Raw genomic sequence first — 13,079 nt, forward strand, 5'->3', positions numbered from 1 at the left:
AACGTGCAGGGCCTGGAAGCTCGAGCCCTCAACAACGTTTTGGCACAAAGACTTCAGCTCCGCACAAGTAAGCTAATCATAGAATCGGAGCACAGAGCATTTTTGTGTAGAAACACGCTGAGAATAGGCCTGAAACACTTTTCCAAAACATGGGAAACAATGCCTTGCTCCTGAGAAGAGTACGCTAAGTGAGAAGAGTCAATCCTACCCGATCAGTGCATGAAGAGGAAACAGTGGTGCACGTCGGGTCACAGTAGAGTCCAGGTGCTCCTACCCAGTCATCGCCACTGTAAAGAAAACGCTATCCATAGATATGTTGAATCAGTCCTTTATTAAGAACACCTCACATCTACCATCTTCAAGACCCAGGCTTAACTATCACCTGGCATAGCGATTCTCCAAATTGATTGCCTAGAATATCTGAATTTCATTAAAGACACGGAGGCTAGCATTATGCATTAATCTTTTAATGCTATTCCATGCATCACTTTAAAGAACATACTACATCACAAAATATTAACAATCCAGAACTAGTACCCTCCTCCACATATAAATAGTCCCTTCATGGAATCGTCCTCCTCTTTTAAATGTGAAACCTTGTTCATCTTCTTTCTTTACTAATACGAATTCTCATCCTTGTACATCTTCTTTCCAAACATGAGTTCTCATCCTCCGTCCACTGTATTATCATTGATTGTTCTCTGAAACAAGAAAAGTTATAAGGTATTCTCTCAAAATAACAACCTAATCAAATCATATTTTCATTTGTCCTCTTTTTTCTAACAAATTATATACACACATATTTACTGCTATTACAAGGGATAATGCTAGCCTCAGTGTCTTTAATGAAATTCAGATTCTCTAGGCGCTTCATTTAGAGAATCTCTATTCCATTACATGACTGGAGGCTATCATTATGCATGTTGGTAGCCCTCTAACATCACATTTGCCATATGCTCAATTGGCTTGCAATTACGTTTGCAAAAATAGAAGCATTTGACTAATCAGCCACCTTCATAATTTCTTCAAATCTCCCACCATTCCAAAATGCTTGACTAGCCATTGCTCCTGTCATAGAACTAGTTTTAAATCTTTGTAAATCAACACCTGCTTGTGGCATAGTCCATTTAACCCATCTTACAATAGTAGCTGTAGTCAAAGTTTTGTATGGTTTTGCAAATGCGATCATTAGTTGCTTTACTCCATCAGGTCAAAATTCCTCCATTCAAGAATCATGCTCCTTCATACAATCCACTGCACAAAGTTTCTTGCATGCTTCGAATTCTAGATCAAAAATTGTTTCAGACATAGCCATAGTTCTCTAAGGAATATCAAATGTTACTCCAAAAGGATCATATATTCTGTTACTCACCTCCAAAACCTTCACATCTGAAACTCTGCGACATGAAATTAATCATAGCTGAGGTGCTAACTTCATAGTCAATCTTTTCAAATCCAAATAGCTATTATTTAGTCATAATGTCAACAAGGATAATACCATATTGACATCCCACAAAACCTCATACCTTGCAATAGTTGATCTCCTCAATCTGATACTTTTAGCACTCTAAAAACCAATACATTCTTACCCACACTTCTACCATCAACCTGACAGTGTCCACTGATCTGTAGCAATTTATTATTCTATAACTAAGACCCCTTTCAAATTGTTCCAAAGGGAAATTAACCACTTTTCCTATAGGTGCCTCCACAGGACCCAAACTCCTTTCCAAGCATCAACATACCCATAGTTTCCAAATTCCCATACATACAGGTCGAGTTCCTGGCACCCAGGATTTTTTGAGTAATTCCTCTGGGAAAGGCCTGACTCATCTAAAGACCTCCTGACACTTTCCAGACAAGAATTTCAAAACCCCTGTCTGAACTAAAGGATTTTCCTCTCTATCTACGTCTCTCAACAGTCCCTCTCTCGCAGGTATTTCGCATGCGAGTTCCAAGGGCATTGGAAACCACGCCTGAGACACCCAAACTGGAGTTACCAGCATTAGAAGACATTTCTCTCTCCTCACTTTCTGCAAAACCTTCTGAATCATAACAAAAGGGGGAAACGCATAGGTGCTTACTCCTTTCCAACTCTGTAGAAATGCATTCATTGCTAATACACCTGGATCCGGCATCCAACTGTAATATCACTCTATCTGACATGTCAACCTGCTTGCAAAAAGATCTATTTCTAGAGGGCCCCATAATCAATCTGTCTTCTTAAAATACTATTTTACTCCATTTCCAATCGCTGAACTCTTTCAAAAATCTTGAATTCCAATCCACAGTTACATTCACCTTCCCAGGCAAATATTCTGTCCTCAAACTCATTTTGTGCTCCAAACAAAATATCTCAAGCTCCTTTGCCAATTCCGACAGTCCACGGGACCTTGTGCCCCCTAATCTAATTATATAAGCTACTACAGAAACATTGTCCGTCTTCATATGTACTGCATTGCCTTGTTAAATTTGTTTAAAACTCATAAGTGCATAGAATCCTGCTATCAACTTGAAACAAGTTTTGTGTTGTTCTCTTTTTACACTTGACCACAATCCACCAGTCTCCTGTACACCCAAACAAAAACCCCAACCAGATAGACTTGCTTCCTATTCCAGCACAAAATCTGTAGGGCAACCATAAATCACTCGTCTGTTTCATGTGTCCAAATTCTCTAACCACCAACTTAACTCCATCTTTGCTTCTTGATCTTGACTTGTCTTGTCTCCATACAATTAACCCTGCTGGCAGAGCCCTCATCTTCACTCTCTGAAGTGCTCAATAATGTAATGGACCTGGGAAAACTGCCAGAATTGAAGAGGGTAGCAAGCCTATTAGCTTCACCAATTTCCTTAAGGTTAAAAATTATTTTTTCAGTACATATCGAATTTCCTTCCTTATTTTGTTCACCTTCTTCAAACCTAAAAACTCCAAAGTGCATATTGGAATCAAGACTGACTTCTCTTTGTTCACAAAAAAACTTAGGGTCTCTAGTAATTCCTTCACCAAATCCAATTCCTCCAGAAGTTGATTCAAACACTGACACATTATCCAAATGTCGTCCAGATAAATGATCAACTTAATATCTCTCTCTCTGTCAGGAAAGCTACCACCGCCCTCATTACCTTGGTTAAACATCATGGTGCTGAAGACAGACCAAATGAAAGGCAACACCACTGATATATTTGATCGTGCCATATGAACTGAAGGTATGGCTGACATGGGTATTGTAAAGTAAGCATCTTTCAGATCCAACTTCACTAACCAGTTGTTGTTCAACAGCATATCCCTGAAATGATGGATAACCTCTATCTTGAAGTGTCTGTACACAAGAAACTTGTTCAAGTCTCTAAAGTATATATCCGGTTTCCATTCCTTGTTTTTTTTGTCTACCAATAATGTTCACCAAAACACTGTCCACCTTGTTCACTCCTACAATTGTACCTTTTTCTAACATACTCTTTATCTCTTACTCCACCACGCTCTTCTGATCTCCGATGAACGCAAATTCTCTTGGTAGGTCGTACTGAATGCGTATTTCTGTAAATTCTATTCTGGAACCGTGGATAGTCTCCAATAGCTAAGGGTTTTGCGCTACATTCTCCCATACTTTGGTGAAATATTTTAATCGACCTTACTCTTCCTTGGAAAGAACCAAATGGATTTGCTCTACTCACCTTGGAATCCATAAGGCCCGTGTCCAAAAGCCTTATTTCCTCTTTGAAAGTGTCATCTCTGAGGCTAGAAGGATTCTCCTGCTCCAGCGTGGTAACCTCTTCCACTTCATTTATAATTGTAGGGGGACCTCTGAAATCCCCAGCCTGCAGAAAGTCCCCTTCTGCCAGCCCTGGCAAAAATACTTCCACTAAGCACACTCTCCTCATGTTATTTTGAGGCTTGTCTAATTCAGTAAAGGTTTAGGGTGAATCTTTATCAATATCGTTATCCTCCTTTCTGCATTAAGGCCCGCATTAGCATTGCCCAAAAAAACAAGAGCTTTCTGGCCCCATCATCTTAACAGATCCAGATCCAACTGAAGGTCTTTTATATATGCCTCCTCTGTCATGTCAATAATTTGTGCCAACGGCCCAACCACATACAGGAGCCTATCCTGGCACTATTTAAAGGTTCTGTAAGTCCTTTACAGGGATTTCTGCCCATTTTAAACAGAAAAGTTATCCAATCTGGATCCAGATTTGGGGTGAGGCAGACCTTATCATCAATAACAGGTCTCGAACATTCTTCTTTTAAAACGCTCCTCCCATCTTCCTTTAGAGGATTTCTAATCCATTTCTTAATAAAGTTTCCCACGTGCTCCAAAGGCTACCATTTTGCACTTGTTGGATGCTTTGTTATACTGTGAAAACATTTCTTCCTCTAATGGGTTTTTAATGCTATCTTTTAACATGGAGGGAAATACCTCCTTTCCAAATAGATCATCTCATCTATCATCATCTTGTTGGAGATCTAAGACATATTTGTCTAGGAACTCCTCATCCCCTTTCATATAATCATCCTACAAAACTCATCATCCTGAGTGTCGCTTAGGACACCTTTCTCTTGCATGCCTCATAGGACACCCTCCTTCGTAGACTACATGCCGCTTAGGGCACCTTTCTCCTTCAAGGTGATATGACCTACTACTTTTAAGAGTTTTAGCCCTTGTTCAATGTGTTTTGTTTTCCTTTTCTTTTTCCCTTTTATTCCATTATTATCAGATTCCCCCTCTGATAATGTCCAATATTCATTATATAAACCTACTTTCTTTTATCTCTTCTCCAGAACCTTGTCAATAGTCTCCCGAATGCAGCTTCTCATTTCATGATGTATTCATTTCTTTATTTCCTCCTCATTCACTTTCCCCTCCAGTAACTCATTTAAATCTTTTCCCTTCTCAGACATTCTAATCTCCTTAATCTTGTTCTGATATATAAAATATTTATATATCAAATCCCTTAACTTCCTTTTTTCTTCTCAAAGTACAAAATCCAAACACTCTCCTGACCTTTGAAACCTTCCTACTGCCATGTGAACTCTAAAGCTGTTACTGTAACTGTCAACTAACAAAACACATCGTATGTGGTCAAAAAACATCAGCGTATTATGCATCAATATACTTGGGCAAAGCCCAATCCAAAATGGATGGCAAATATTGCTAAATTTAACAAATCTGTAAAATCTGCCATTGCCCACAGCTCTTATCTAATTTCCTGTGCTCTGCCACCCGCGTCATACATCCTAGATCAGGCAAGCTTGCGATCACTGCACTGAGGCTTCAAGGAGGCACGTGCCGGCAGGAAACCAACTGTCGATTAAGCTGACGTTCGCACAGCGTCTATGTGGTACCATTTTCAAATGCAAGTAACACCTCAAGTATTCCAGAAATTAAACCGTATTTTCTTCCTCAATTCAGATTACATTTTGTTTAAGAATTCATGCCCATACTTAACTACAATTAATATGACAACCACAGACAATCTACACACACCTATCTTATTTCCATAAATTGGAAACATGCTATATCTTCAAAATACATCTATCATCACTCTCAAAAAGTATATAATGTATATAAGAAATGTGGTACTTGTCTGTATGTGGAGCAGCATTTAAAAGAGGAAGATGATTCAGGGAAGGAACTATTTATATGTCGAGGAAGGTTCTAGTTCTGGATTGTTAATGTTTTGTCATGTAATATGTTCTTTAAAGTGCTGCATGGAGTAGCATTTAAAGAATAATTCACAATGATGGCCTCTGGTATTGTAATGAAATCTTACATACATCATCTCAAAGAAAGAACCTAGAATGCGGCTCCTGGGTACCACAGTGCCAATTCACTGCATCACTCATAATGATGAGGAAGCGGCTTAGTAGGTACTTTACCTCCTTTTCTGTAAAGATAATGTATAGAAGCATCTTGCAGTTGGGGTTGTGGAGTCAAAAACAGTAATAGAATCGAAAATGTCAGGTGAAGACGAAGGATGTTAAGAGAGAACAGGTAAACGGACACCGCTTGTAAAACAAATTGGGCGAGCCTGTCCGAATCTGTGGAAATCAATTTTATCGATTGGGTATCCTTAAATTTTCTTTAGTTTAAACTGTCCTTTTGTAGGTGTAGTGTTTGCCACGACCTTTTGATTATATTAAAATGATGTGCATAATGCACTTACAGTGTTTCCAGCCTGCCCTCTTAATCTAGTAGTCTGTTATTGTGTCAGTCACAATTTCCTTCCGCCCTCTACAGCATACAGAATCTTGTTGAAAACATTTTGGCCCTTTCACAAAGAGGACATCTCCACACAAAGTAGTTTTCCTCAGAGACTACAATGGCAAAGTGTGCTTAGTACGACAATAATATGTTTGCTTTTGCCACCCTTACTCTGTTTTTCGATTCATGAGAGCCCAGCAGCTTCCCCTACAATAAGGTTGTGCAAAATTCGCAAGAAACCAAAAGAAACATTGACTAAGCCAAAAGGCTGTCAGCCAACACCTGTCCTCTTGGGCTTTACTAATGTTCGTCTATCTTGGACTATTGAAAGCATTATTGTAATTCACTGAATCAAAATAGTTAATACTTAAGATTATGCACCTAAATATGTGGAAAGACCTCGAGCACAGCTACTACATGTTGGCAGTCACACAGAGTATGTAGAAGCCAAGTATTTAATTATCATGTAAAAGAAACCCATCCAAAAACCAGCAGGGGGAGCTGTTGATCTTCTGAGACCATGATCTCTACCCACAATTTACACACACAGTTAAATTGGTACGATTTAATTTATTCAGTTGTTTTCTTAAGATTTAAATCAGTCTAGTAATTAAACCCTTTCGAGTTGCTTGAAAGAATGTCTTAACTTTTTTTTATACCTGATCCAGTTACAAGCAGAACTGATTGTAGAATGGAAAATATGGCTGCAATAGCGAATTACATGGAAGTGAGTTAATTCATCCCTGCAACCGACATGTACAGTAAGATTAACCAAAAACTTAAATAATTCATTTCATTTTCGAATTCAGTGAGAAGTTCAAATGAATTCGAGGCTACATAACATTGCTGGAGATGGCCGTGCTGCCAGTATCTTGTTTAACTGTGGGCGAGCGAATCCTTTGAATGACTGCGTAAAATATATTTACTTCATCCAGTACAGATGTAAAAACTAGGTGGTGTGTCTGGGCGTTTATTCCCGGAAAGTTCAATTAACTAGCATGGTCAGGACCTTACAATTAGTGAACAAAAAAACCACAAAACAAATTAAAAGTCATCATCTGTTATGGCCAGACAAGTCCCCTTCCATTGTTCACTTGTGACAACGGAAAGGGACCTGTCTGGCCATAACAGATGATGACCTTTAATTTGTCTTGTGGTTCTTTTGTTCACTATATGGTGGTCATCAGAGCGGTTGAGGTGACGAGTACAATTTCATAGCACTCTTTTACATTAATCGCATCTGAAGGTGCAGTTCAGTTCATCACTGCGTTATGGCGAAAGATTTGCTGACACCCCCATTAAACACCGGGTCGAAATGTGAAAATAGAAAATCTTAAAACCCTATCTGATGGCGAGAATTAACTTTTTTTTAGGTCAATCTTAGGCAGCCCATGCACTGTCTCTCGACATGCTGTATTCAATCTGTGGGCTTACAGCCCGCCTCCGGCTTCTGATTGGCTTTTGTCAGTGTTTTAAAAACTTTGTTTCTAATTGGATAATAGTTCCTGCTTGTCTCACCTTTTTTCTCAACTGTTGACTCTCATAGATCGCCCCTAGGACTTGTCCTCTTTCACTTGTTGCTATTGTCTGTGGAACCTATGTTTTTTACATTGACACCGAGCACTTCCCACTTAGAGCAGCACCCAATTCACGGCCGCCACACTTCAGTGTAACCAAGCACTGTTCTCAAGTGGTTGTTGTGGCACATGCGTGATTTGTGCGATGTTCTTTTAATTGGCAAACTCTTATGCTTTTCGGAGCACTTCCCATTTAGTGCGGCACCCGATTCAGGGCCAACGCACATGCGCTTATGTGGTGGCATTTGTTTCGTTTTGGGTCCCGTCGCTCCTCCCAGCTACCCCTCCCACCCGTCTCCTCACTGCTTGTCACATACTTCAGTAGCAATGTAGCGAAAAGATCTCTTTTGTTTCCTTGTTTAACATTACAGGACCCTCAATAGCTGGAGGGTGGGGTAGATGTAAAGGGAAGTATAGTAGATACAGTGGGACAAAAGCATAACCCTGATACATGACATCTTATCCAAAACCTATGGAGTTGCTGTCTTCCTTTTTAATATATTTTCAAATAGAATTTCTTTGAAATGGCAAGAAGTCCAAATCAAACAATATTGTGACCGTTTTTAGTTTGGTGGTTTATTGTCAATATAGTGCTTAATTTACCTGTTAGTTTCATGTTGCACCTTTTGTTCTACTGAAGGCTTTGGTGTGAACTCACTCATGTGTTTACAGATATCGTGCTTGGCGGAGAAGTTTTCTTTCATTGTTGTCATACTGTGTCAGTTCGTCACGCTTTGCATGCAGACCCTCCCCCTTTCTGCCCTGCTGCCTGCTAGTGTGTTGTTTTTTTATTTATTTTTTTGCAGTTTTTTTATATAGCGCGAACCCGACCCCAATGTATTGGAGCGCTTTACAGTCAGAGCTGTCATCGGGGGTGCATAAGGCTTGTGTGCAGCGTGGAGACAGGTGCAAAGTGCATGGGTGGAAAGTGTTGCAAACTTCTCATAATGGCACGAATTGGTGGTTTGTACCCACTTCCCCATTTCCAAAGTCCTCCGCTCATGCTAGTTTGCTACAGGAAGTGACGGAGGAGCATTTGTTACGCATGCAATTTTTTGAGGGGTGATATTTGGGAAATAAAACAAGAAAAGATGTATTCACTCAAACCCGCCCCCCCCCCTCCTCTTTCCTTAGCTCCCGCATAATGAAATCCAAGTCGGGCGACTGGGGGTGGTTTTCTTACACGGATGTGCTGATTATAATGTTCCCCATCTGAGCTTTCGTACAGCCCAAAAACAAACCAAAAAATGCTTTCTTTAGCATGGCTGTTAGTGGGCTGCTCTCAGAGAACTCAGAGGCTGCCTGCCTCTGGTGCTCACTCTCTCCCTCCCTCTTCGCTCTGCGGCTCCAGCTTGGTGCGGCCTGAAGTGAAATGCAGCACTGGCTGCTGCCTTTGTTCTCTTTAATGTGCTGCCTGAGACCAATAGCAGGAGCAGAGGCCTGTGTGCAAGTGATCTAATCTCAGTGAGGTGTCAATCGAGCTACCTGGTGGTAGAAAGCAGCTCTTTTGTGCCCACATCTGTCTTGGAAACATGAGAGGCGGAAAACACAATCAGAGGAACACAAGGGGGACTGTGCCACGGACTCTACCCGGAATCTGTATTTTTCATTTTCTTTTTGGGAATGATTTAGTATTTTTGCTTACAGGACTCACTTCTGCAAGCTTCCCTTAGCTGCCCCTACATCACAGCAAGCTACCTGACGCTGCTTCCAATGCTGCGAGCATCCACCCGTTCTTCACTTCTGCAAGCTTCTCTCAGCTGCCCCTACACCACTGCAAGCTACCCGACACTTCTCCCAATGATGTGAGCTTCCACACGTTCCTCACTTCTGCAAGCTTCCATTTGCTGCCACTAGACCACTGCAAGCTACCCGACACTGCTCCCAATGATACAAGCTTCCACACGTGCCTCACTTCTGCAAGCTTCCCTTAGCTGCCCCTACATCACAGCAAGCTACCTGACACTGCTTCCAATGCCGCGAGCATCCACACGTTCTTCACTTCTGCAAGCTTCTCTCAGCTGCCCCTACACCACTGCAAGCTACCCGACACTTTTCCCAATGATGTGAGCTTCCACACGTTCCTCACTTCTGCAAGCTTCCATTTGCTGCCACTAGACCACTGCAAGCTACGCGACACTGCTCCCAATGATGTGAGCTTCCACATGTTCCTCACTTCTGTAAGCTTCCCTCGGCTGCCACTAGACCACTGCAAGCTACCTGACACTGCTCTCATTGCCGCAAGCTTCCACACGTTCCAAACGGGCTTGAAATAACCTTACACATATTCAGAAAGTAAGCTATAATTGAACCACCCTGGATAATGTGCTGCATGGCTAAACACTTATAAGGCCCCAAAGGCAAGACCTATTGGCTATGCCAATGTTTGTTATATAAATACTGGACATTGCCTCTTGGCGCAGTAATGTGAGATGATTGTGCATTTAAATTGCTTTCTGCTGTTAAGCCGTGCCTTTCTAATGCTGGAATGTTTGAGAAAATGAAATGCAGGGCCTTTTCTCCTCGACCTTGCAGATTACCAGGAACGGGCGGTTTGTATTTGGAAATGTGACTACCCAAATGCGCCATCAACATGGAAAGGCAAATGAGAACCCTCCCCCGCTCCCAAGTTCGCAATCTGACTTCAGCAGAGCCAAGTCTTTCTCAGAATTCAAGATTGTGACCACCGACGCGAGTTGCCCTTAGACGTGCACTGCAGTACCCGTTTCTTCGCCCTTGTTAGGGTATGAAACTATGAGATTGAACTGTGGGGTGGGTGTTGCAACTCTTCAACAATGTGATAAGTCTTAGTGGACTTCCCTCATTACTTCTTGTTACTGAAGACACCCTGATCTATGCACCCACAAAGAGGAACCCTATTGGTGTCTTTAACTCACCCGCTAGGGCCTGAAGTAAAAGTGCTGTGCAGTGAGTGGGGGCAGGATTTCCACAATGCGATGGAGGGGTTGGTGGTCTTCCCTAGGTGCTTACTGCCAGCAATGAAATCCTGACCAAAGGGATACACTGTAGGTGTCTCAGAGTCACTCTCCTGTGCCTGAAAACAAGCGAGCTCACCCTCCAGAAGGTGAGATGTGCGTCTCTCAAGGAGATGCCAGAATTCTTCTGTTAAGTGTTTTCTTCAATAGGAGTGAAAGGTGACCTGAGGAAAGGGCAGTGCTTCAGAACAGCTGAGCCGCCTCAGAATAAACCAGCAGTGCACTGCTTTCTCTGCACGGTCTATTACTGTCGGCGATTCATCCCCACACTTGCCACAGTAACCAGAGAGCTCACCGAGGACTCTATCGACGTACATTGATCTCTGTGCATGAAGCAGCATTCTGAGACCCTGGTTTTGTGCGGGCCGGCAAAGAGCGAGGTGCTCACTGGACCCTGTCAATACCCTTGCCTGGAGTATTTATTGAATGCGGTGAATGCCTTCTATTTTTTCCCCTTAGGATTGAAGCATAAAATACAGAACCGGTGTTTGCAGCATCTAATCCTGCATGCAGTGCCTTTCTTCTGTACATTTTCAATTATAATTTTGTTTGCATAGGGGTCGGAATTTAACCCTACTCTCGCAAGACGAGTCTAAGCCACAAATCACTGTGCTCAGTGACACTGTGGTGGACTACTTGGACCCCCACCTAGCCCATGGAACTCGTGATATATGTCAGTCTATATGTGTTCAGAAGCTGTCATATTTCAAGAGAACTTTGGTGGGAAAATACAGGTGCCAGTGTGAGTAATGCTCTCCCCACACTGCACAAGGCTAGGTAAAATACGCAATAGCAATACTATGGGGGTGCCGACATTTCCATATCTTTCTGTACATGCACCTGTTCAGTCTCTCATATCACTATTGCAAGGGTCTGCACCCCAGCCACTACTCCGGATTGAAAATGTGATTCTATTGAGCTGGATTACCAGTTCTCACCGAAGAACTGACATCTTGGTGGTTTCGCTCTCTCAACACCCCCTGTCCATCCAGCAGTCCAAAACAAGAACAAGTAGACAAAATGGAAGAATGCATGAGGGGGGTACTGGAGCCTTCACTGCCCATGGCACTTACCCTCACCAAAGAGGTACAAGAAAAATTAGTCGATCCAAGTCTTCAAACCATTAGACTGACGCAAAAAGACCATTGACGATGAAAGGAACTCAACATCTCATTCAAATGGTGAAAAAAGAGCTCCGCTCAGCATCAGGCACAAGACTGTTGTGGCGAGGATGAGCTTGTCTTCAAAAGATGGGCGCTGACATACTGCCATCCTTAACCCAGCACACGATTCAGCTTTCGCATGTTGGCTACCAATGTATTGGCAAAGCTAAAGCTTAAATCAAGTAATGCTTGCCACCACACCATCAGAGAGGTGCCCCCTTCCACCTTCACTGCTGACTGACAAAACACAGATAATGTGGGAGAGGCAGAATGTTGACGTCTGCACTTTGCTAGATGGGAGGTCCCTCCTGGTGATTGATCGGCATGCATTTTAGGGATAAGTGATTGCTGCCACTGTAGCAAAGACAGTATTGCTAAAACTAGTGTTGCTGAAACTAGTGTAAATTACCTGCCTGTGGATTTCTGACTGACATAAAGTGGGCAGTAGCCTTCTTTTTTAAGGATATGAATTCTAAAACTGTCAGGAATGGTCCACACTGGCATATCACCCAACTTTAGCCTGCGACCCATTCAGAAGGCCAAGCAGTTCATGCACACTCTTCAAAAGACTGCATGTAGCCTCCAAACCAAAAGGTGGATCTTGAACTGCAGGTCTTCAATTCCTTGAAGAGTTTTATTGAGTCCCCACAATGCTACCCAGGTGACTCTGACCACCATCCGATAGATCATTGATGAACAGAATAATTCCCAGTAACCATACATTGACTCTGACACTGCTTGGGCCAAGTCTGGCAGTTGGGAAAAAACTTGTCTGAGTAAAAGTACACAGTTCCACTCCCATAGTAAATATATTGTTATTTAAATTGCTAATTGTTCATATACATAGCTCAGGTCTAATGCATAAGATGTACTATATTTATCTATATACCTTTATAACTGCGCAGTACTGGTAACCCGACAAATGTTCATCCTTATATGATAATAAGAATTTTTCTGATTGATAATGAAACCATAGTGGGCCAAGGCAGGTATGGTGAATTGTTGAATTGCTGTGTAATATGCATGGATATCTGCTAAGCACAGAGGTGGAAGCCTTATCTCTTGGCTTTGACACACCACAGAGAATCACAGATTGCTGTTTGCAATTCACAATCTCTGCACTGGCATGCAACACTT

At 42.0% G+C, this 13,079-nt stretch overlaps 1 long non-coding RNA gene across 1 annotated transcript in view; it reads right to left on the reverse strand.

Moving 5' to 3' along the window:
* Positions 1–516: 516 nt before the first annotated feature.
* Positions 517–13,079, reverse strand: part of LOC146805704 (uncharacterized) — a 127,703-nt gene continuing 115,140 nt past the window's right edge. Inside the window, exon 3 of the long non-coding RNA XR_014967495.1 lies at positions 517–701. This is a non-coding gene — a long non-coding RNA (uncharacterized LOC146805704). The remainder of the gene's footprint in view (positions 702–13,079) is intronic.

The sequence above is a fragment of the Triturus cristatus genome, chromosome 8 (genome assembly GCF_964204655.1).
Source record: "Triturus cristatus chromosome 8, aTriCri1.1, whole genome shotgun sequence".
NCBI classification, from domain to species: Eukaryota; Metazoa; Chordata; class Amphibia; order Caudata; family Salamandridae; genus Triturus; species Triturus cristatus.